Consider the following 26,417-nt stretch of genomic DNA (forward strand, 5'->3'; position numbering starts at 1 on the left):
GTACTTATGAGGGGAGGGTGTGTCCCCCTTTAAATATACGTGGGGGTGCAAGGGCACTCAGGGTTAATATGTCGGGCAACAATTGACAAATTTTGTGTGATTATAAACAAACTAAACGTATATACTCTTAACTGTGCTACATCTATGTATGTAAACTGTATGTTTCCCTGTGCTCTCCTCATGGTCTATATCAATACGTTATTAGTGCTATTTTTCACGTCGTTAAACGGTTCTAATTTTATTATTGGTAAGAGTTAATGTCATTTGCATCGATTTTCACCAGGCCACATTCCGCGCCAACTCGTCAAGCCGACATCACAAGTCACCTGTTTCCAGGCTTGACAGTGCGCGAGGGCACGATTACGCACGCCGACTGACCGCGTCTCTGCGGTCTAGCTAGCGAGCTAGCGGCTGCGGCTAAACCCCGAAGGCGCCACGTCCGTCCATGCATTTGACTAATGCCGCGCACCACAACAAACATTAGCATACGCGGGTACTTCCGCGCCACTGGGGCGCCATGATTCACTCCGAAACCCCCCACCTTGCCGCCGCCTCCCCATGTTGCTGCTCGCATGACACAGGATGGATATTAAGCCGCTTTAAATTCCTCATGAATCTTTACGGCGGCTGTGCGCTTAGAAAATGAAGAGTACGCTGCGGAATTATGCTGCAGACATCAATATGGCCGCGTTGGGGGGGAATTCGGTCCGCCAGGAAACACCTGACAATGCTCTAAATCTTAAAGAGAGGAGCACGCATTGAACTAATGCCAGTTAGCCGCCGCGCTAAGGCGGCCAAGCGGTGCAAACGGGCCCCTCTCGCGGAGCCTGGAATGGATCCGGGCTCGTCTCGACGCGAACGCCGATACCTGGCTTGACTTTGACTTGAAGGATTATTAAAGCCCCCGCAGGGAGGAAAACAAATGCTATCTTTTATTAGGAGGATAAGGGGCGGGGGAAGCGAGGGGGAATCGCAAAAATTGTTCATGAGTGTGGTCAGAAGTTGGAATCTGCAAATAATGAACTCTTGTCAGTATTTCAAAGTTAGGTTTCAAAGAAGGGTTTACGGTTTCTAATTAGTGGTCCCAGCTAGGCATAAGGTTTTAAATAAGGGCTGAAAGTTGTTTTGAGGGTTTAAAGCAGTAATTTGAAGTAAGAGCCTCCAATTTGTGGGGACCATAAAAGTCCACGGAAACCACAAGCCCAACCAGACTCCACAAGCTTGCGAAGAAAATTGAGAGCGCGACGGCGAGTCTCCAAGGATGCTGCGCTCGCTAGCACACTCTGCCACCCTCTGCCACCCGCTGCCACGCGCTGCCAGTCTATCACACAATAGCACAATATGACAAACTGGCACAAGAATATCTTTCATTCAGCCAACTTCCTCTCGCACTGACTGCACGACTATACTAGAACATTTCCTTCTGATTGTGGCAACTGTAAAAATACAATGACGTTCATAGTTTGTGCGGGTCAAATCAGAGTCTTGGAACATGGAAGGGGAAAAAAAGTCATAATTTCACAGGAAAAAGCTGCAACGCAATGACTGTAAAGTCACAATTGCAAGAAAACATTTTTCAAAGTCCTATGAGGGTCAAAGGTTTCACTAAGTCTGAAAACATTTGGTGGGAATTGAAAAAAAAAAGTCATTGCTAGGAGAGAAACTAAAGTGAAGTGCTTATTACAACCATGTCTAAATATTCACGAGTAGAAAAACGGCGTTATAAGACAAAAGCAATAATTTCACAAGGATTTCCTGGTTATTTCCACAGGTCACATTCACGATTTCGGAATTCCCGCAGATGATGAGCCGGACAGTCGTTCAGTGTCTCTGCCGTCGTCTTCTCCAACAGCCACCAGCAGAGCCAGCAGTGCGTAAATTCATAGGTACGATTTATTAAAAAATATTTTTTGTCAGCCCAAAAAAAATGCTCCATGCTCATCTTTAGTTGCTTTGAGCCTCCTCCAAGGAAGTTTCTCATATTATTTTTTTTTTCTTTTTTAAATATGCAAAAAAAAATTTTGGTGGTTGCCAACTAACCAATTATTATTATCATTTGCATGTTTTTCCAGTAAATAATTCATGAATGGTGGAGACGTTAGAGTTTGGCCTCAAAATTGCTCAAACGAGTAAGTATTGCGTATTACATTTTTGATGGTGAAAATATTCCGGTATGGACTTGTTGCGTTAGGCCTCCCTCAAGGAAGTTTTGTTTTCTGTTGTTGGATATGGTAAATCTTAAATCTTTGGGATGCAGAGCCGGATTTGGCTCTCTTCCCTGAGTATTTTCAAAGGTGGTTCCCCAAACGAGGTTCCCTCGTCATCAGTCCAAACGCAGTTTTATTCCTCTTCCTGTTCTGCCGAAACAATTAATCGAATGTTGCCGCCCACGCAACACGGCGAGCTGGCCCGCAAAGCATCGTGGGTAGAGAGAGTGCGTCCGAGGCAAGGTCGTCGACCAGCGGGAACCCTCGTGATGCCCCCCCGACCCCCTTCTGACGAAAACGCCGTTGCTCGGATACAGTGTGCTTTTAATTAACGGCCGCCATGCCCGGCGTTAACCTTCATGTCGATTAAACCCGATGAGCCTTCTGCGACTATTGTGCGAATTTCAACAAACACGGAGAGCGTCGTCGACGGAAGCTCAGCCGGCGGTCGTATTGCGCGTGACGTCTTGGAGGGCGGCCGACTGAAGAGGGTCTGACACTCTCGCTTGTTATTTGAGCATCAGCGTGCCGCACGCTTCCGCCATCCTTTCCAAACAACGAGCCTCCTTTTATCCTCGCTGAAAGCCCGAATGGCGCCCGCGGGCTTTAAGCTCCTTTTGGTGATTACGGGGAGCTCAGCTCAGGGCTAATTGGCCTCGGGGCCCGAAGCGCCGTGTTTACCGGCGACCCGTTGGGATGTGGATGAACTGAGGGGGAAAGATCTGGCTTCCTGGGGTCCGCGAAGAAAGCGCAACAGAAGAAACACTCGCGTCTTTAAGGAATTATGTGGAGATGACGCGTCTTAGCAGAGGAGGCCGGGAGTTAGGCGCTTACGTGCCAGTCTTCTATTCGGATCACACAGTTGACACAAAATGGAGGAAGTGCGAAAAAGGCTCTTCTGCCACTTTGGGCTCGCTTCTCACTCCAGACCGACGACAAGGGACCTGCCTCCTCCCAAAATCACATTTGAGTCCAAACCATTTCGGATGAAGCCCAACAGACATTTTTGCTGTTTCGACACTGTGCACAAACCGGACGCTTCTGCGGTACAGCTTGCGAATTTCTTTCCGTCACACGATTCTTTTGACGACCGCCGCCAAGCGAGTTGAATTCTTTTGTTCGCACATTTGGTTTACCCAAAAATGACAACTTTGTTGCAGACAAGCTAACTAGCTAACTAACTGTCCACGAAAACTACCCCCCAAATAATAATAAAAATAATGAACGATAACCCAAGCCATCTGGTTTGTATTTTTTTCTGCCGCGCTTACTTTGTTTGCGTGACAAGCGAGTCCACTTTTTGGCCGCTAATACCCAATTAGGGAGATGATTATTGATCGCGGGTGACTCTAATCTCCCCCTTCGCAGGATGAAGCGATCGATAGGTGAGCGTAATGAGCAACCCGGCGGCTCGGCGCGAACGAGCCCAGTGAGATTTGGACTGGATACATATTTTAAAAGGCCGCGTTATCACGTTTGTGGCTTTCAAGTAAAGTCAGGGGAGGAGATGTTAGAAGAAGCTGATTGTGTTCTCGCAAAAAAAAAAAAATTGTAGTTTTTCCCTTTCTGCCTCAACGTTACATTTCCCGGCGCCAGCGTACGTGCACAGCTGTCTCGTGTCGCTAAATTAATGAACAAGCTCGAAACATTCCGTATGTGGAAGAAAATGTCATTTTTCAGATGCCAGCTTGTCTGCCTTGGCCTCGCTCGCTATTTTTCCCTGCAAAACTTCAGCAAACATGACTTATACACCCGACGCCACAAACGCGAGGTGCTCATAATGTGTTTTGGGGGGGTTGGTCCAAAATGAAAGAAGAGGATATGGATATATGATGGAAAACATACTGGAGCTGCCATGTTGCCCTTGTCTGCCATATTTATTTTTGATACAAACAGATTGGCCAGGGTATTTGTTGGTGTGGTTTTGGGGGGAAAAAAAAGGTTAAAATGCATGTGAAATATTTTGTTTAAAAAAAAAAAAAAAACAACAAATCAAACATTTAAAAAATTCTTTAACTATTTTTTATCATTTGCAATAATTTGTGATGTGTTTAATTACAACTTGATACACGTGTGTATCTTCGTAACTTTATCTACCTTGATTTAACCCTTAGATGCATAAGTGGGTCAAAAATGACCCGCGTGCATTTTCTAAAGGAATCCAATGGGAACCACTGATTCCAATCAATTTTGGCTGACAGCAATAAATTAACTGTGGACCAAGCAGATTATATCAGAAGTGTCACCTCAGGAATATTATTTTACACAGTAAGAGCTGATACGTGTAAGTATTATCTTCATATAATATTGTCTTTCATGACTATTATTTATCTACAAAATGGCCTGCTTTATAACTAGCTAACACTAGCTAGGTCACTAAGATAGCTAACATTGCTATATGCATTGTGTGTGCGCGCATGTCATTCACGATTGTTTTGTGAAAGACTATTTTAATATTTATCAACAAATTAGCCTACTTCACAACCAGTGTATATGTAAAATGTTCTTTCCATGCTGAGAAAGCAGGTGGTGCTTATGTATCATAACTAGCTAATATGAGTTAGCTAACATTACTATACGTAATGTGTGTGTTTGTGTGTGTATTTATTTGTATAGCTACATCTTGATCTATTGAAAACACTCTTGTCTTTCCTCATCCAAGGTGTCATGGCTGCTAGATACACAGCTGAAATGGTCCGACAGATGCCGAATGATGAAGAGGCAGTAACGGGGTTGGACTCCGAATCTGAAATTTCTGATGAGGACCCAGACTATTGTCCAGGTGACAGTAGCAGTCGTCCATCTGGAAATCCAACTGAACAGGATCAATCTGACTCAGAAGAGTCCTCTTATGTGTCCTCTGAAGAAGAAAGTGTCCAAATCTCGTCCAACAGAATGAGTCGGAAGGGCTCTTACTGGAACGGGTTTCCTCCCGCCCAGGGAAGAACACAGAGTCACAATATCCTCAGAAGACAGTCAGGGCCTGTACAAGGTCTTAGCACCACGGTCTCGCCCAAAGATGCATGGGAGCTCTTTTTCACTGATCTGATGAAACCAAGAGATGATGAAGTGCACGAACTTAGAAGGACGGAGGTTAGGAACAGCTAGAGGAAAAGAATGGAAAAATGTCACCAAAGAAGAATTCGTGGCTTTCATTGGATTGACCCTGCTTGCAGGGAGTGAGAAGAACTGGGATGTATCTACCCGTGAGTTGTTCGGAAGTCCTCTACATAATAACATGTACACGACCACTATGGCTGTTAAGATTTGAAGACATTCGCTGTACCTTGCGATTTGATGATGAGGACCAGAGCCTTCCGCCTGGAAACAGATCATATGGCAGCCTTCCGCTATGTATGGGACCTGTTCCTGGTCAACTGCATACAGCGATTCATCCCCAGTGATTGTGTCAACTTGTGCAAGTTTCTACAGTACACGCCAAGCAAGCCTGCCAAGTACGGCCTAAAGATCTTCTGGGTTTGTGATGCACGCATCCCCTATGCAAAAGATGGTATAGTTTACACGGGGAGAAAACCAGGGGAAGAAGTTCAGAACAATCTGGGAGAAAACATTGTCCAGCAGTTGTGTAGTAGATTTGGAAACACAGGTTGCAACATCACCATGGTTAACTTTTTCACCAGTGTGCCCACTCACGCAGCATCTCCTGGAGAAGAAGCTCACTATTGTGGGGACTCCACATCAGAACAAGCCAGACATCCCTCCTCTGATGAAGCCTTCCAAGTCCAGGGAGGTTTACAGCACAGAGTTTGGATTCATCGACAGCCTTACCATGGTCAGCTATGTCAGAAAGAAAGGAAAAGCTGTTGTGCTCCTGCGGACGATGCACCACGACAAAGCAGTGGATGAACATAGCACAAAAAAAAAAACAGAACTGATCACATTTTACTACGAGACAAAAGGAGGTGTAGACACCATTGACCAGATGGTTGGCAACTACACGTGCAAGCACCAAATACAGAGGTGGCCCATGGTGCTGTGGTACAACAACATTGACATCGACGCCCTGAATGCCTCCACCTTTTTCATGGCTCAGCACCCAGATTTCGAGAGCGGCGTCACCAATGCACGACGGCTGTTCCTCAAACAGCTGTCAAAGGAGCCTGTCACGCCACACACAAGAAGTCGACTGGGAAGGTGCCCCCAACTGCAAGACCCGATTTTATAGAAGCAATGGAAAGGTGCGGGGTGACAAAAGTCACAACCCGGACGCAGGAAATACACAGGACCAACCAAAGAGAAAAAGGTGTCAGATCTGCCCAAGTAACAAAGATCGCAAAGTCAACAATAAGTGTGGGAAATGCAATGTTACCTGTGTGCAATGATCACTGCCAGAAACAGGTCGTTTGTCTGAATTGCATACAGTGATGAGACAACAAGGTAAAACATGGAAAAGAGAGAGGGACTGTCAATCAATGACTGGACACTTCTACACATACATACATACACACACACACACACACACACACACACAATGGATGCTCATATTTTTCTATTGGTGTTCTGGGTAATTTTCTTTTTCAAAAATGTTAAGTGAAAAATAAAAGATATTTCAAACATGAAATCATTCTTGTATGGTCCTAAATATTATACAAGTGATTATTCTTAACCAAAATGCCCAAAAAAATCATAATGCATTGATTGTATTATAGGTCTTTTTTGACCCACTTATGGAAGAGTGTAGGGTCCAGTCACTCGTGCATCTAAGGGTTAAAGTAGTACTGTTACCATAGACTTGCAGTTGCATAAGCCGGTTCTGTTTTGTAGTACACACTTTGCACTTTATCTTCTTTTAGAATTGTGAAATGATCCCAAACTGATTTACCCAATAAACAGAGGGCTCCGATGTCAAAATTTGCGGTTTACTCTGGAGTACAACAATAATTAGCATCAGCTGGCTAGCTTAGAGAAGGAAGTCCGTCGTTCCTTTGGGTCGTGCGCATATAGTGTGACCAAGGCGATACTTGAACGAATGAATATGCAAGGGTTCAGTGTTCAAGTGCATTTCTGTTACCGCGAAGTCGACTCTCCCAACCGGGTTGGCTTCAAAGTTTGGCGTCTTTACAGGTTTGAAAAGTTGTCCTCGCTCATTTGCAAAGCTAGGTTAAGCTTATGTAAAAGAGATGCGTTTCAAGTACGTCGGAGGGCCCGGAAAACAAACATTTCCCCCCCGTCCTCCCTCCCTCGGCCCCCGCCGGTGCCCCTCCCCCTTGACAGGCGAGTGACAGCTATTTAAATGCAAAGTGTCATTAAGGCGCACAACCCTGCGCGACACCTGCTTTAATCACAGCAAACAAAGGCGCCGCCAGTGGCCGAGTCGGCGCTCTCGCTCTGTGATATTCAAATGACGGGGCGGCGCAACCTCCGCAACGACAACATCAAAGAATAGGCGGCGCGCCGCCAAGGGCCTCCCGCCGACGCCACTAATCACCATCAATTTCCGCCTGATTAAAGTGAGAACAAGAAGAAATTGCCAACTCTTACAATCGTATGGAGTTTAACTCAAGGCGTTGTGTGCTCTTTGTTCAACTTTCGGAAGCTTTTTGTACGCTGTCGTACAAGCAAGGCCGTAGTGGAATGCGGTTATTCGGCGGTAATGTTTATCATTGACCTTGCGCTTGCGGTTTGGATGCTTTGCACCAGTTTAGATTGAGATGTCCGACTTCTGTGCCATTGGACTTTCAGCTTCTCACAATGCAGTTTTCACGTGTCAACTTGTATGTAATGTTCCTGGTTCTGACCTTTGGTGTGACTTTAGAGGCCAAGTTTTCCTCAAAATGTTCTGATTTATTTCGTTTTTAAACTTCTGAACCATTCTACTTCCAGCGTGAGGCTTTTTAGAAAAGCTTTTGAAGAACACGTATCGTCTCATTCTGGTCAGTTTTGGCCTGTAATGTAATTTTTTTTTCTGAGTTCTGAGAATTTAAGGGACTAGAGGCAAACTTTTTCCCAGAATGTTGGTATAATTTGGAAGATGATGACTTCAATGGCAAGAAGGCTTTCACATGAAGAATCTAGTTCACAGGTGTCAAACTCAAGGCCCAGAGGCCAGATCCCGTCCAACACACAATTTTATGTGGTCTGCGAAGGCAAATCATCGGTGTCAAAATCTGTGATTCTTTTGAAAATATGTCCCAACATTTCAAATTGTCATATATCCTAAATGATAGTGTTCAGATATTTTTGTGACCAAACATGACAATGGTTGAAAAACCCATTACACTTGATTTCTGATTCCAAAAGTAGTTCATAAAGTTAAAGTGTAAATATGATGAGGCAATTCTGGATTTCTATGGTTTCACCATAACTGCCCTCTGAGGGAAACCGTAACTACAATGTGGCCCGTGACAAAAATGGATTTGACGCCCCTGATCTAGTTCATCAAATTGGGGTTGCTTAGCTTGTAGTACCATATTGTGCTTCCCGCGGCACGAGTGAGCACGCCAGAAGCTTTTTTTCCCCCCATCAAAGTCAATACCTTTTTCCTCATAGCTCCTGCTGCTGAATTTAGCGGCTGTTCATGAATCTGTAAGATGCTCTCCAAAGCGGGTTTGGAGGTGAAGTTGTTGCTCTGACATGTAACAATAACGTTTTTTGTGTGCGTGCAGAATTACGCAATCCACAGCAGTTATTTATTTTATTTTTTTTGTGAAGTTGAAAGCCAGTCTTTGTAAATTCTGCCTCGTCTTGGACTTTGGGCGGATGGCTCTCGCTGGTGGTTTCTGTCTCGGGTAGCTGAAAGCCGCTCCTCTTCCCGCGTCCGTCGTTTTCATTTTAACAAAGGGGGTAGGGGGTGGGGGTCACTGGGACGAAACGGCTGTCACGCCCGCCAATGCGTGGCCGGCCTGGGCACGTGTCAGCACTATAGCAATTGGGCATGTGTATTGATTACTTTTGTCTTTTACTTTTTGTTTTTTGGCTTGACGTGGCTTTTGTCAATACATACGTGTGGCTAAATTATGGTAAGCGTATGTAAGTGTATTCTATCATTTATAAATGTTTCATCAGCACCCGTCTCTGCCGCCCACACATTATCAAGGCAGCCCCGAACGACCATAAACTCAGCCGTTTGCTCTTCTTAAGATGCAAATAAGCTTTCTGGTTCACACGGAGTCGTGATTTTTGTGCTTCGGACGTACTGTACTCCTTCATGCAGGATTAAAACAACCCGTTTACGCGCCGCAGCATTAGCAGTGCTGGGGTTGCAGGTGTTGCTGGCACTTTGGACGCCGAATGTTATTATTAAACATCTGGTCGGCGACGCACTGGGGGAATAAATCAGCTTCCTCTTTTGACTAATCAAACGTAATCACACTGGCATTCTGCTGGAAGTAATTAACAGGCGCCACGTGCAACATATAGAGGATATCGACTTCAATCTGTTTGGGATCGCGAAGGACATCGTCACACGCCTCGCATATAGAAGTCCCTCGCCAACGAATCTGCAACGAGTTTGCACACGGTTAATTACAAGCGAGAAAATGTGTGTCACACGTGTAAGTGTTGCGCTTGATCATAAGTGGAGGAAAGATGAGGCCAAGCAGCGCCATCATTTAATCATTTCAGGGCCTCGGGCAAACACAATGGCACTACCCTCACTGTAGGCCCCCCCCCCCGATGATGTCGAACTCCACAGTGAGCTGTGGGTGTGTCGCACTGGTTTAGTGATAGCTACTTTGTCATCAGAGCAATTTCATACAATTAGACACAAAAGTGAGTACACTTGTCACATTTGTGTGAAAATTTCACAAAAGCCTTTCATGGGAAAACGCTGAAGAAATGACAATTTGCTACAATGCAACTTGTATAACGGTGCGTACTTGGTCTACCCTCACAATAGTGGCACACAGCCATTCAAGCCTAATATGCTGGCAACAAAAGTGAGTACACCCCTTCGTGAAACGCAATCTTTTATTTACCGCAACTCATACTTTATTTGTGCCATACTACACCATGTTAGGTGCGTTCTTTTTGGGCAGGAGGTGACTTTACTTGTCTGACTTTGTTGGCATTTCCCTCCCTCATTGTCAAGGTTGCGAGCAGAGAGTCACTACCTAATCTTTGTCTTGTACTCAAAAGCTGTTCTAGCATCGAACCCAATGGGATGCAGCCCCGCCATCTACAGGCATCTGTTTGTAACTTACAAGCTTTAATTTCACAAACAAGCTGGACGAGGCTCTTTTCCATGCCTATAAGTTGAAAAACCTACTTGATCTGTGTGCGCGTGTATATAGTCAGTAGCTGGAAACGGGTTGTATTCCAGTAGATGAAAATAAACCTATGCGCCGGTGAATGAGTACAGGCACCTGAAAATTTCATGTCACGTGAAGAAATGTACTTTTCAACCTCAGTGAGAAACTTTTAAAAGTGCGCGCAATGTCGGTCGACGGTACGGGTTCGGCCTTGCATTTTTAAACAGCTCTAATTTAAAACAGTTGCGCGCACACACACGAGGCCCGTAAAAAGATTAAAACCTTCACCGCGCACAAAATGCCCGAGCCGTGACAGTGAATGATGGCTTTATTTGATGTCATAATCATTTTAATAAATGAAGTACAGGCGGCCACGGCAAACTGCTGCAACATGATTAAATACTCCAGTCTTTTACTAATTAGGCTCCTTCAGGCTTTAACTGCAAAATGCCAAGCCTCCCCAAAAACTGGCCGGCGGGCCAAACGAGGCGAAGTCGGCGACGACCGCATGCACGCACGCATGCACGTACGCACATTTCCGCCGTATATTAAAGCTCGAGGAGCCTCTATCAGATAAGGATTTAAGGTGCTTAGTTTCCGGCTGACATTTAGAAAGGGGAGTCGGGAAGAAGCCGGCGAAGTCACCTTCATATGAAAGCCATCGATCGTTTCAGACAACAAATGAGATGTTTTCATTTGATTCGAGTCTATCACGCTGACATGAGGAATACACACTCCATAATGAGGCAGCAAAACCCCGCAGGGGATCTGGAAACCATACTTTGTCTCTTCTTCTTCGTTTTGTTTGCGTTCCGTCATTCGGGAAAGACACGGGCAGGCTGTCAAGGGCACGGCGAAGCAACAGGTGGTGCCACAACGCTCAGCTCGCTCGGAGGCCGCTCAACAATCTTTTTTTTTTTTTTCTACTCGTTGAATCTACTTTTTGTCCCAAATTTCAGCAAGTGCACAAACAAAAAGTTTTCTACTAATTACAGTTAATAATTAACTATTCCTAAATCATACTTGGAATCAGCAACTTGTACGTTTTCTTATTTCTTTTGTGCAAAATCCTCCAAAACAAGAACAAAGAAAACGTTTACATTTTCTACCGATTACAGCTACTTTGTCTAAACGCCTAGCGCACCACAGCAAACAAAATGTGTAAGTTTAAAAGTAGAAAAACCTTAATGAGTGAGAATCTGCAACATCTGTTCTGCTAATCAAAGCTACTTTTTGCACAACGTTCAACTATGGTACAAAAATCCTACCACTGTCTGTTTAGTCCAATTTAAGTACTTTTTACTTATGCATAATCCTGTTTAGTGAGAACAAACAACATTCATACACATTCTATGGAGCACAGCTACTTTTTCCACAAAATCCTACTCACTTTTTGTACAAATGTTTTTCTACTACTCACAGTTCCTTTTTTTTTTTTTTTCCACAAATCCTACAAAGTGAGAGCCCATTTTTACATTTTCTCCCCGTTGCAGTTACTTTTTAGTTGACTTTTTTTTTTTTTTTTTTTTTTTTAATTTGCCTCCAGTGCCAATATATTCTTTTTTTCTTTTCTCTTTTTTCCTCCGAGTCAAACCAAAGGAGAATCCATTCAATTCAGAGATGGAATAATTCATGTTTGTCATGTCTTTGTAACCTTGTTTTAATAGGACTTGTTATAGAGGGCACCCAAAACATTTTCTTTCAAGTTGGTAATATTTAATCTTTTGTATGCATAGGAGGAAAAACGGCGCAAATAAAGAGATTCTGTGAAACAATTTCGACATAACTGGGAGGTTACTGCAGTTCCACATCCGTCCCGCAGGTGTCGGTAGCTTGCTTTCAAACACTTGCTGACTGTCGAAACAAGTCAAGAAGAAGGCATTTCGGGGAATGGAAAGGTTTAGCAATTTTATTTATGTTGTGCCTGAAGCTATCTCAAGGCACATTACATCTGGAACACACTCATCACTTATTAAAAATAAGAGAAAAGAAAATTCGTTCCCCTCCACTATAGTAAACAATGAGAAAATGTCATAACTGTCCACGTCCGAAATAAGCGGAAACACGTTGTTAATGTCCATGGCAGAAATGGAAAATTGGGAAAATGTCATAGCTGTCCATCATCGCCGAAGTAAAACAAAATCACAAGACAATGTTGCGACTGTACGCCAATACAGAAGCAAAACTTTATAACGCTGCAGTGCTTTACCATCGCAGACGCAAAACTAAAACCTTAACATTGTGACTGTTCTGTTCGCTATCATCAGTAAAACAATTAAAAAAAACATTACATTATCTACCATCACTGGAAAAGCAAAATAAAAAATGACAAAATGCCATAACTCTTAACATCACAGAAGTAAAACAAAGCAATCGTTGAAATGTCCTAAGAATCCACCCCCCCCCTTGCAGGATAAACTAACAAGAAAATATTTTTTATCGCTACAGAACTAAAACTAAACAAGTGAGTAAAATGATGTAACTGTCCTAAGTCTGTAACAAAAACCAAAAAAAAAAAAAGCTTGCAACCTTTTATCATAACAAAAGTAAAAACAAAATAGCAAAGCAATCTAAAAAGTATAAAATGTGTCCATTATCACAGAATCCAATTCATCCCTGTGGAAATGAAATTCAAACAAAAAAACGGTTTGGAGAAAATCTAATGCCGTACGAAATTACTGTAGGGACCGACGTCCCATTTCTTTGCTCCTCTTTGAACCAGTCCCTGAGACTAACTTGTTAAATGAAGGTAAAACCTCACGTTGTTTCCCATGCCACGGTCATTAGTCAACGCCAGAAAGTGGACAGAGAGAATGACTGCAGGGCAAGTGGATGTCCCGCTGGGGGGGGAGACAGCTCCGAGTTACTCGTTCGTTAGCCCAATCAGAAATTCACTTTTTCTTTTGTAATCAAATTGAGGTACGGATCGTTTTTTTTACGGAACCGATTGCGCTGCTCGGGAAAAAAAAAAAATACACGTGTATATTTTGCTAATCTATTGTGATGCAGTCGCTGATTGCGGCGAGGGAGGTGTCGGAGCACCTCGGGGCTGAAGGGAAATAATTGATTTTTCCCTTCAAGGGTAGCAGACAAAAAAAAAAAAAAAAAGAGCGCTGCAGGGAAAGCCACACAGGGCCCAGCAGTGGGCCAATTAATGCTGTTGATTTGGAAGAAGTGGGAGGCATTTATTTATATTTTGGGGGGTTTAGCATTTCCCCGGCATTAGTGGGAATACTAAATAAAATATCCTGTAATCTTCCTTTACTCAAGCTGCCTTCCCCTGAAACGCACACACATAAACACATATCGTTGTCGGTGTGGAAAAAAGGTATTTTTAGTCTCCTACCTCGAACGCAAGTGTGACTTTTGCCGGTTGGCATCTCCTGCGACTTCTATTTTTACGTCTCAGCAACTTATATTATTAAGCATCAAAGCCTTTTTCGTCATTTTCATAATTCTGTTGTTTTTGGTGGCGGGGGAGAGGAACGTCTCCTGTCTCACACATGAAAGAAAATATTAATAACAGTCTCGCTATTGATCACTTAGCGTTGTGCCGAGTCCCTCGCCGCCGACGCGCAACAGAGTTTATGGCGTTATTAAGATTAAGAGGCGCATTAACGGTACGTTTTCTGCACTTTCACAAAAAGAAAAAACATGTTCGCGTCGATTATGTGGGGGGGAAAATGTGCTCTACATTCTGATACACGACATATCGAAGAAGGCCACCGGACTTATATTGGACATTAGCTTAGCCCAGGAGCTAATGTTTAAGTTGGCTAACATTTTTAGTTCTTCAGAGTAGAACACATTTGAATTGAAAAAATGAAAAGCTTTGTTGTTTTAGGATTAGAGTTTAGAGAAATGTTGATTGTAACTGAACCTGTTTGGATGAAGTAACTAGAGAACCGGACGATAGCGTTAGTCAGGTAGTTGCTAGCTGCCTAAACGGTAATCTCACAAAAGAATAATTGATGGGGCACACATTGACACAGTCACTCACTAAGAACTGAACCCCTGCTGCCTGCACCAAAGTCAGGAGAGTGTACCGTCGATGACCCGAGTTTAAATTATTGTTTATTGTAAATTTGCTCATTTGGATGATCTATTTAGTGAAACTGAAGGTAACTCGTATAGCTCACTAGTCTGCTCATCATGTGCATTAGCGACGTAAATGGCAGTAAAAAGTCTTTTGCGTGTAAAGCCGCCATTCAGATGTGAGCCGTGTCTCTCCATCTCGGTTCCAGCGTAATTATGCGAAGGAAATCATTTTTAAACGCGATTGTGCCGGGCGATAAAGCGGTAAGTAAACAAACGCGTTAAAAGGAGCTAATTAGCGATAAGGACTTTTTAACCCCTGCTGGAGGTGAAAGTACAAAGCCACATTTCATTTCACACTTTATTTACTCTCCTAATGAGATTATCTATTTGATGTATCCGTTTATAGCCTGGCCTGACATTTGCATTTAAGTATTTACAGTGGCGGGCTCACTAACGTCCACTCTTTGGAAAAACGTGAAGATTGAAGCCGGTATCGGGAGCGACGCCGTCATAATCGGCAGCCGAACCCCCACCACCTCGCTGGAAATTTATGCAGTCTGATTTATGGGCTAAAACCGGGGATGTGCTAGATTTCGCCTCGCGTACATATCCATTTATGTAATTAACAAGGAGTGCTACCAGTTGCGGCGGCGGTTAATAAGCTCCGGTGGTGAAACGCGGGCGAGCAGGTGAACCCGTGGCCCCGGAGATGTTAAACATGGATGAATAGATGCCAGAGTACACATGGCCCGCCACTAAATCACGCCAAATGACCAACGCAAATGGGCCCCGCCGCTAAAATCTCAATATTCCTTAAATGGACCAGGCCTCTCATAGATATTGAAAACGGGTAACCTTGACACCGACGTCCCACCTTTTGGACTCTCGTCGGTCCAAGACACGGATACCGAAGACGGCTAATCGTATCGCTTCCAGAGAAGAAGTACAATAAGGCAGCGTTTGCATTTTTTCTTGGTCGAAAATGTAGACGAAATTTGGAGAGGGTTGGATTTCATTGCGCAGGTACCATAGAGTATCGGTGTTTCCCGGCACTGCGTTGAAAAAGAAAACCCATAGCGAAGCGTGCTAGATGGGTTAAGTACTATGATGTATTCACAAGTTGGCAAACAGGCGCTAGGAACTCATGGTTGTTTTAATTTGAGTTGTTTGCATTTTTTTTTCTGTAAATTCAGCCAAAATTTAGCTGGTAGTTACCCATGGTGGATGAACGGAATAGTGGTCTTGACGGGCTTACTGTTCTAAATGAAAATGCATAAAATTTGAGCGTTGATGCCAGGTAAGGCAGTGTGGTAAACGGGTGTTGTTAATTTTTGCTATTTGCACTGCAAAGAAAAAAAAAAAAAAAAGGACCCCAAATCTGTTGACGGTGTCATTCTATATAGGTAGATAATTCTGCTTGAGGCGTGACCCATTTAAATCAAGCTTTCTATTTGCAGTCTATTCCTTTGCCACTCTTTTCCTGTTGCCTTTGAATAAATCTCACGTGGTTTCTCTTACACACATTCAACGAAACAACCCCCCCCATCCCCATTTTTTTAAGCACGACCTCCTTCTTCTCCTTTTCTCCAGTATCTTTTACACTTAAACTTCATGTATGACGCATTTGCAACACAAAGTTGGGCTTTGACAAATCAGAACTTCCACTCGACTTCTTTTACTAACTTTCCAAACAATGTCGGGCAATCACGGAGAATTTACAACGCCTGTCGCAGGGATCCACTTCTTAAACCTTGATCTTAACTAAAGCGGCTTTATAGGTAAACCGGGCCTGCGCGGTACCCTTGACAGATGACCGTAAACCATTTTTTTTTTTTTTTCGTTTTGTAACAGCCGCTATATAACGTTAACACCCAAAGCCTTGTGAAACCCGTCCGCGTCCTCTTCAATAACAAAACAAACACACAAAACGACGTTTGGCGGCGAGCCATGCGCAATCAAGTACGTATTTCCGTCGCGCCGTTATGTCTTCCATCTGCGCAGCTTTGCGTTTTCATGTTTTTTTTGTTTTGTTTTTTTCTGCTGAGCTAAATGGTTTAAATGATCGGGGGGCAGAGTGGTGTTAGCGGTAAAATAATAGGCGTATGTTCACAGAATGCAAAGATATTCATGTTTTTTTTTTTTCTTTACGCTGTACATATCGCAAATATTTTTCCAATGTGGCGCGTCTATCACAAATGTTAGATTTTTTTCACCCTGTGGGAGAAATTAGATGTTAATTAGAAATAGATGAAAAGATTAGATTCTTAAGCCTTGGTCAGGGTTTCAAGCAAAGATTTTGGGGTTCAGGTTCAGAGTTCAGTTTCAAAGTAGGAATTTCCAGACACGGTGACGATTTAAAATTTGTGTTCCAAATTGGGATTTCAAGTCTGGTTACGCCTGGGTTCCAGTTTCAATCAAATATTAAAGGTTTTAAGCCTGGTTTTGCATTTGAAATTAGGGTTTCAAGCTTATTAAAATTTGTACGACAAAGTTCATCCTGTCCGCGTACCGCAGTGCATTTGTACGCGAAATAAATACCCTACCGTACGCGTCGTGATGTTCTTTTGCGGGCGAAAGCGCCATCCGCCTGTACATCATCAGCGGCGGCAGTCCATTACTCGACTTCCCTCCGGCTCGCTTTTATGACCTTTTGCACAAAACGGACGAGGCTCAGCACCCTTATATTGTTCTAATAACGCCATAAAGTCCCTGTGATAACGTCCATAACAATGCACTCATCAGAAGGGCGCCGCTCGCCTAATTGTGCAGAGTTATGGTCTATTAGGTGTTGTCAGTAGTACGGCGCTGCACTTGCAGCTTTTATGGAGCTTCGGGAAGAAGGACGCAAATTTGTCGTCGTCTTCTTTATTTGAAGACGTCAACCCGGGGGCATGGCCTCTGGCTTCTGCCATTTCGTCACGCTGACATTATTGAATAATGAATAACTTCCCCTGTCGCTGTTTTGCAAAGACACTCAAGTCCTGTAGATGGCGCTAGTGTCTGTTTCTAACCGTTTGGTGAAGGGTTTTAAATTGAATTTAGAAATAAGGTTTTAAGCAAATGTTTTGTCTTAAAACTAAGGTTTCAAGACTTGGTTCTGGTTTCAAGAGAGGGTTAGAGTTTTGAACGAGGGATTAAGGTTTCAAAGGAGGATATTGAGACAATATTAGAGTTGCAGGTTCTGTATAAAAATGGTGGTTCAAGCTCAGGCTTGGATTTCAATCTTTTTTTGGCAGGGTTAAGGTTTCAAGTTAGGTTTTAAAACCTGGATTTTGGTTTCGAGCTCCTGCTACTGTTCGAAGTTAGGATATCAATAATTTCTTAGGGTTTCAAATTAGAATATGAAGCAGTGATTTAGTGTTTCAAGGCTTTTTTCAAAAAATTTTTGCCTCTTAGCGTCAGAGTGCCCACCACAGACGACAGGAAACAGGAAGTGCTTTCATTTCTTTTCTCACTGCCAAGTCACCTTGGCAGAGCCGCGGGATTCTTGGGGACTTTTTGATGCTCAAACTAAGACTGCTTAGATGTGAATGTATGCATATGTTCTCACCGCAGGAGTGGAGAACCACGCTGCAGGCGCTCCTGCCGCCTTAAAAAAGACGAAGGCGGTCCCCTGACACCCGCTAATCTTCAACATCCTCCAAAGAACCAGTGAGATCTAGATCGAGATCTCTCAAGCTCTCATACTTTTTGAGTCCAGGGAACCCTTACAAAGGTGGAATTTTAGAGTGCGTTAGTTTCAAATCAGGGTTTCAAGTTTTGGTTAGGGTTTGAAATTAGGGTTTCAGGCCTGCTTTAAGGTTTCAGTCAAGTTTTGATCACTTCAAATTAGTTTGGTCATCCGGGTGACCCATTTTTGAGGGTGTGGACGACAGCATGATGGGGGTGAAAATGGAGTTGCGCTGGAATCTTTCCAGGAGTCTAGAAAGACGTGGCAATCATTTATTGTAACATATTTTGTCGATGGCCAAGTTATGGCTCACAACAAGATTTAGGGTTTCAAGGTGTGGTTTCACATCATGGTTATAGTTTCCAACAAGGTGCGGGGTTTTAAAGGAGTGTTTGTATCAGAGTTTTGGAGTTGAATTTCAAGACAGTTAAGGATTCAGGCAATGTTTTAAAGTGTACAAGTAGGGTATCAATAAATGGTTAGTGTGTCAAATTACCCTTCTTTCCTGGGATGCATCCAACATGTCAGCGCAGCGTGAGGAAAAGCTCACAGCCGGGCGCATCCTGCGGGGTGACACGGTCTGGTGAGTACGCCGACATCCGGTCTGCCGAAGACGAGGAAACATAGCGGCGGCGGTGCCTTGACGAGGTACAAGCCAGCCACTCGTTGGGATTTGCAGAAGAATTTCTCAAGATGGTTGATACTGAAGGAGATTGCTTCTGTGGCGTCGTTAAGCGCCATTAAGACTAATGACACTGTAGTCTGCTACTAATCGTATCATAAATTGTAAATAGTTTGCTGGCAGATGGGAACATGATTGATGACAAGGAAGATCCTTGTTAGAAAAAAAACGAGATCATAATTCGCATTGATTTTTATTGTAATCTTCAGTTGCTGGTTTGAATTACTGTTTTAAGCCTTTTTAGGCTTTCAAACAAGGGTCAAGCAAGGTCAAAATTGGTACAAGCGTGGATTAGGGTTTCTTCTTCTTCTTCTTCTTTTCCTTTCGGCTTGTCCCGTTAGGGGTCGCCACAGCGTGTCATCTTTTGCCATCTTAGCCTATCTCCTGCATCTTCCTCTCTAACCCCAACTGCCCTCATGTCTTCCCTCACCACATCCATAAACCTTCTCTTTGGTCTTCCTCTCGCTCTTTTGCCTGGCAGCTCCATCCTCAGCAGCCATTCTACCAATATACTCACTCTCTCGCCTCTGAAAATGTCCAAACCATCGAAGTCTGCTCTCTCGAATCTTGTCTCCAAAACATCCAGCTTTGGCTGTCCCTCTAATGAGCTCATTTCTAATCCTATCCAACCTGGTCACTCCGAGCGAGAACCTCAACATCTTCATTTCTGCCACCTCCAGTTCAGTTTCCTGTTGTTTCTTCAGTGCCACCGTCTCTAATCCGTACATCATGGCCGGCCTCACCACTGTTTTGTAAACTTTGCCCTTCATCCTAGCAGAGACTCTTCTGTCACATAACACACCAGACACCTTTCGCCAGCTGTTCCAACCTGCTTGGACCCGTTTCTTCACTTCCTGACCACACTCTCCATTGCTCTGTATTGTTGACCCCAAGTATTTGAAGTCCTCCACCCTCGCTATCTCTTCTCCCTGTAGCCTCACTCTTCCCCCTCCACTTTTCTCATTCACGCACATATATTCTGTTTTACTTCGGCTAATCTTCATTCCTCTCCTTTCCAGTGCATGTCTCCATCTTTCCAATTGTTCCTCTGCATGCTCCCTGCTTTCACTGCATATCACAATATCATCTGCGAACATCATGGTTCAAGGGGATTCCAGTCTAACCTCATCTGTCAGCCTATCCATTACCACTGCAAACAGGAAGGGGCTCAGAGCTGATCCCTGATGCAGTCCCACCTCCACCTTAAATTCCTCTGTCTCACCTAAGGCACACCTCACCATTGTTCTGCTGCCATCATACATGTCCTGTACTATTTTAACATACTTCTCTGCCACACCAGACCTACGCATGCAGTACCACAGTTCCTCTCTTGGTACTCTGTCATAGGCTTTCTCTAGATCCACAAAGACACAACGTAGCTCCTTCTGACCTTCTCTGTACTTTTCCACGAGCATCCTCAAGGCAAATAATGCATCTGTGGTACTCTTTCTAGGCATGAAACCATACTGTTGCTCGCAGATACTTACTTCTGTCCTGAGTCTAGCCTCCACTACTCTTTCCCACAACTTCATTGTGTGGCTCATCAACTTTATTCCTCCATAGTTCCCACAGCTCTGAACATCCCCTTTGTTCTTAAAAATGGGAACTAGAACACTTTTCCTCCATTCTTCAGGCATCTTTTCGCCCGCTAGTATTCTGTTGAATAAGTTGGTCAAAAACTCCACAGCCATCTCTCCAAATTGCTTCCATACCTCTACCGGTATGTCATCAGGACCAACTGCCTTTCCATTTTTCATCCTTTGTAGTGCCTTTCTGACTTCCCCCTTGGTAATCTTTTCCACTTCCTGGTCCTTCACTCTTGCCTCTTCAACTCTTCCTTCTCTCTCATTTTCTTCATTCATCAACTTCTCAAAGTATTCTTTCCATCTATTTAGCACACTACCGGCACCAGTCAACACATTTCCATCTCTATCCTTTATCACCCTGACCTTCTGCACATCCTTCCCATCTCTATCCCTCTGTCTGGCCAACCTGTAGAGATCCTTTTCTCCTTCTTTCGTGTCCAACCTGGTGTACATGTCTTCATATGGCTCTTGTTTAGCCTTTGCCACCTCTACCTTTGCCCTACGTCGCATCTCGATGTACTCCTTTCGCCTCTCCTCAGTCCTCTCAGTATCCCACTTCTTCTTCGCTAATCTCTTTCCTTGTATGACTCCCTGTATTTTGGGGTTCCACCACCAAGTCTCCTTCTCCCCTTTCCTACCAGATGACACACCAAGTACTCTCCTGCCTGTCTCTCTGATCACCTTGGCTGTCGTCGTCCAGTCTTCCGGGAGCTTCGGTTGTCCATCGAGAGCCTGTCTCACCTCTTTCCGTAAGCGCCGCACAACATTCTTCCTTTCTCAGCTTCCACCACATGGTTCTCTGCTCTACCTTTGTCTTCTTAATCTTCCTACCCACCACCAGAATCATCCTACATACTACCATCCTATGCTGTCGAGCTACACTCTCCCCTACCACTACTTTACAGTCAGTAACCTCCTTCAGATTACATCGTCTGCACAAAATATAATCTACCTGCGTGGTTCTACCTCCGCTCTTGTAGGTCACTATATGTTCCTCCCTCTTTTGGAAATAAGTGTTCACTACAGCCATCTCCATCCTTTTTGCAAAGTCCACCACCATCTGCCCTTCAAAGTTCCTTTCCTGGATGCCGTACTTACCCATCACTTCTTCATCGCCCCTGTTTCCTTTACCAATATGTCCATTACAATCTGCACCAATCACAACTCTCTCGCTGTCTGGGATGCTCAGATCTACTTCATCTAGTTCCTTCCAGAATTTCTCTTTCAACTCTAGGTCACATCCTACCTGTGGTGCATAGCCGCTAACCACATTATACATAACACCCTCAATTTCAAATTTTAGTCTCATCACTCGATCTGATACTCCTTTCACCTCCAAGACGTTCTTAGCCAGTTTCAAACCAGGGTTAAGTTTTTAGGTAAGTGTTTGAAGCCTGGCGTACGGTTTGAAACTAGGGTGTCAAGCCTGCTTTATGGATTAGGTTTCAAACAAGGGTTGGACGAAATAAGAATTTCAAGTGTATTTTATGGTTTAGGCTTTACTTTCACATTTGGTATTGAAGCTGGGTTGAGTGTTTCTAATCAAGGTTATAGTTTTATATTAGGGGTTTAAAGTCTCAAGACGACGTAAGAGTATCAATTGAGGGTTTCAAGACAGCAGTAGACATGAAAAGTAGGATGTCAGGATTAGGGTTTCAAATTCGGGTTAAAATTAGCATTTGAAAAACAACAAAAACACCCAAATCCACCCAAACAGAAATGCTAAAATAACTTTATGTATAAAAATAATTGGCAATAATAAATTGAGAGCTTGGGAGGCTCAGCACCGCCACCATGTAACAAAACCCTCTCTCTCTTAATTTGAATGAACACTTCATAGCCGCCATTGTCTGAAAAAGCAACGCTCACGAGTGAGCAAACAATAATGAAGCATAATCATAATAATCAATGTTTGCATCTAGTTGTGTTGTTAGCGCTATATTATTGCATTGAGGAGTCTCATCGGCATACAATGCAGTTAGCTCAGGGCCATCTCATCATTATATATTTTTTTCCACCCCCCCAGTCACTGAAATAATGAATTTGTCTACTTTGTTGGAAATTGTTGGCATTAGGGAACCCACGCACTGACTCAGATAGTTTTCATATTTTATGACCTTTTTAGCAATAACATGCCAGACTCGAAAATCTGTAAAATGACTTGTTGTTGTTAGCAAACCACAAGTTGACCTATCCTAGGTACTGTGACCTGACTTCCGAGTTTTTTACGAGATGCGGATATAATTGGTAAATATTTTCCAAGCTGTTTATTGCCCCTTTCAGCTGAAGGTTACTTTCAAACGACCGCATAGCCTCTAGTACCTTGGTGCTGACATACAATGGGAAGCCCAATATGCACACAGGATGTTGTAACCCTTCAAGCAACAAATATCTGAACACAAATAGAAACACATAGACATAATATAAAAATATTCAGCAATTATTATTCATTCTTTGCAAAGAAAGACAAATATGATTGCTGTACTGAAAAGTCAAGGGAGGAGCTTAGTTCTTGTTTTTGACATACATGATGAGTCGTAGCCAGGATTTGGGTTTCAAACTATGGTTATGCTTTCAGACCAGACGTTCAACCTTGCTTTTTAAGACTTTTAACAAGGGTTATGATTTTGAAAATAGCCACCATAACGAACGCAAAATAGCAGAATATGAAGCGTTAGCGTCTTCTGGCAGCATTCCAGAAGTTTTGCGTCTGGCCTGCGTGCCGAAGATGATCGGCAAGTTGCCAATTCCTCACAAATGGCTCGGAATGTATATCAAAGCCCGTGAGAGCTTTACGCTGTTGTCGGGATGGATCATAGATATTTTAAATGTACCCTGGCACTAGTAATCGCTTTCCTTTGGTATCCCCCCCCGACCCTCTCGCTATTTTAAAACAAACAAATCAACTTCCTGGAATAGCACAAAATGAAGGGAAACACTTAATGAAGTAGTGCAGCTTCTTTGCAAAAGTGGGACAAGATAAACACTTGAATGCCTCCAGACTCGTTCCTGAGGAGATTTCCGACCTTCTTCTACCTCCAGACTCTGATCTTGTTTTGAGAGCTGTCTTGGAAAGTGTGAGGTCTCCACACGTACAAGCTGCCTTGCTGACACCTCTCACCAAGTCTTTTTTTTTTTTTTAAACATAGCGTCCAATGGGTAACATTTTTAACAATCCAAGTCACGGTCTGAAGTGTATTCTTCATGAATGCCAATGTTTCAGTGAAAAGTCTGAAATACAATTAGATTAAACACTTTTTCTTACTGAAAACATGAGATTTTGTTAAAGTGAGTGATAAAGCCTGGAACACGGCTGGCATCTTTTCTACATTTTTGGATTACCTGCATGTGATTAAAAGTTGTGGTAGTGTTCCTCGTCGTCACGAGGAAGAACCATCCAAATTTTGGTGTGGTTCCAGATACAAATATATTTTTATCCGGGGCGTGTGAGATTTTTAAAAGTTGGGATAATGAAGGTAAAAAAAATTCATCAAGGAACTTGTAGCAAAGTACGAAACTGACAGATTCTCATTCAGAAACAACCTGTCCTCTACCCTCTGTACTCCTCACCATCTTTCATATGCCAGCAAGAGTCTTCAAGAAAGGTAAAAGCAATGGCTAATTACTTATATTAACTTCATTTATCCATTTATAGTAATTCCATATTGTTTTTTGCACGTTAAACTGTAGTTATGTGTACAATGTGGTTTTTGTTCATCTTCTTGGGTTGGAACAGACCGAATAGATTAGCGTTATTTCCTGCATGTTTTTGTTTTGACATGATTTGATTTTATTTGGCCCCTTTGAATGGCTTGTTGAGAAAAGCAGAGGTTGCCGCTGCAGTTTGCGGCGTTAATGATCTTTTTGTGACACGAGTCCTACAACTTCTCTGACACACGTCGTACATCGTCCTCCGTGCATCTGAAGAACGAAAAACAGATGAACAAAAGCCCTTTTCCATGCTTTTGTTAAGTTTGTCCTCCGTGTTGGTGTTTGTTAGGCTGTTTTCCAGTCCTGTTTTTCTGTACTTTACATAGCCCGAATAGAGGAATGTGCCATTATTTGGGCTTGTTATTCGACTTTGGCCTTGGTCTGTGCCCCGGAGAGTATCCCATTTTCGGTTCTTGTATTGAAATCTTGGAGCCATACTCCTGATAATGTCTCGCTGTTATGTCGGTAAGCAGTTTGAATAGCTCTTGTGTTGCGTCGTGATTGCCACACGAAGGGCTTGACGAAACATCCATTAAAAAGTAGTCATAAAAAATAAAAAAAACAAAGCGCCATTAGCCATAACTCACGTCTGCTATCTGTCTGAGTAATGAAATTTCAAGGAAAGCCCTTGTGAGCATAAGGATCCCCTTTTCGGCAGCAGATGTTTGTGAAATGGAAGCGATAGGCAGGCAGTCAAAGTGTCCGCATTGTCTTTAAGCGCACAATAGAGCGTACATTGTTCATGTGTTAGCCGACTCGCCTTTATCTCGCCGCCGCACTCTCCGACGGACCTGCAGGAGCCCAGTGGGATATTCCCAAAAGTCCGGATCGCAAATAATGAGCAAAACACTTTTTGCACTCGGGGCTTAAAGCCATCTCTTTTCACATTTGTCTCCCGCGTTCCAAATGTTTCTAGCGTTGAGTTCGACCTTCAACTTTGGCAAGAGGCACCGAGGTGAAGCCAGAAATTGCCTGAAGACGCGCAGATGGAATCTCGCCCTCACCTCCTGTACAAACCCGATGACGAGAACTCTTGTTAAAGACCTCCACTTTATCGGACCCGAGCTGTCACATCTGATAACCGTCACGGCAACCGGGGGATTGCTGGGTGGCAAACTTGGACACTTTCACCATTTCGAGACGGGGAAAAGATTTAAGAGCCTCAAAGGCATCAGAAGTTGAAGATGTAATCTCCTCGACAACAACAGCAAAGGAACCCTCCTTGCAATATGGCAGCAACATTTGCCGAAAGACATTGGCTTTAATGACAGCGGCACAAATGAGCGCGGCGCAGAGGCTTCCTGCACAGAATGGCGAGAGAGCGCATTAGCGCGTTGCTGACAGACGAGTCTTAATTGTTTCCTCTGGCAAATAGAAGTTCACACGGGAGAACAAAAAGGCAGCGGCGCCTTTTGATGCAACGGTGACGATGACCTTGCTGCAGTGCGCCCTGCCGCAGGATCCTTAAGAGTTTATCTTGACACACTCCCGGAGAGTGACTCTCAGGTGTCGCGTTGATAGACCAATTCATTTAACTCCGTCACGATCCAGGGGCTCGGGAGGCCGGCGCCTGATGAATCCCGATTGTTCTTCTGCCTGTCTGGCTGTTTGCACTCCTTCGGGCGAGAGACGTCGCTCTGCCAATAGCCTGCAGACTGTTAAGGCACCAGAAGCACTTTGCTGTTTGCAACCGCCGCCGCCGTCCTGCCGTAACTGCCGCGCTTATTGCGTTTACATCCACGTCTGCGCGGACAACTAGGAGATCAAAAAGATAACCGGCCTTGCATGCGTAAAATCGAGGATTCACAGATGACGTGTCCGATATGACGCTCCGGTGTAGAAGGGAAGGAAATACTCAAGGGGAAAAAAAAAAAAAAAAAAACAACCTTCAAATATGTGACAAGGTGTACTAAAACCGCTCCAAGTGTTTCACCTTGTTTGCATCAGACCATGGCAACATAATATATTCCTTTGGATTGCAAAGGTTTTAGGTATTATTACCTGTTTGTTTCTGAAATGATATTCCCTTCAAAGTTGTGATACGGTTCGGCGTATCCTGGTGTTCTAAAGCTATGCAGCTTATCTGAGTGTGAAGATCAAAAGCAGTGATAAAACCATTCAAAACGTCAATTCAAGCACTTGAAATTGCCCTTACGTTTCTTTTGTTTTATGTCGTGCTTTCGTCTAAAACTGGTCAACTTGACATAAAGGCGGGGAACAAGCAACTGGTGAACTCCGGCCACGGGATCATCAAAATACTTGCGGTAAAGATGACAGGGACTTTATGTAGACTAGCTTGGTTTTGATAAACCT

At 43.6% G+C, this 26,417-nt stretch overlaps 1 protein-coding gene across 3 annotated transcripts in view; it reads left to right on the top strand.

Annotated features, from left to right (window-relative positions):
* Positions 1 to 26,417, top strand: part of cdh7a (cadherin 7a) — a 123,019-nt gene that overhangs the window by 2,139 nt on the left and 94,463 nt on the right. For 2 of the 3 annotated variants that reach the window (XM_061804861.1, XM_061804859.1), the window contains 2 exons: positions 1,772 to 1,886; positions 2,073 to 2,129. The gene's annotated coding sequence lies outside the window, so the exon portion shown is untranslated. The remainder of the gene's footprint in view (positions 1 to 1,771; positions 1,887 to 2,072; positions 2,130 to 26,417) is intronic. The other variant, XM_061804860.1, reaches the window with a different exon arrangement.

This window comes from Syngnathoides biaculeatus, chromosome 19 (genome assembly GCF_019802595.1).
Source record: "Syngnathoides biaculeatus isolate LvHL_M chromosome 19, ASM1980259v1, whole genome shotgun sequence".
NCBI classification, from domain to species: domain Eukaryota; kingdom Metazoa; phylum Chordata; class Actinopteri; order Syngnathiformes; family Syngnathidae; genus Syngnathoides; species Syngnathoides biaculeatus.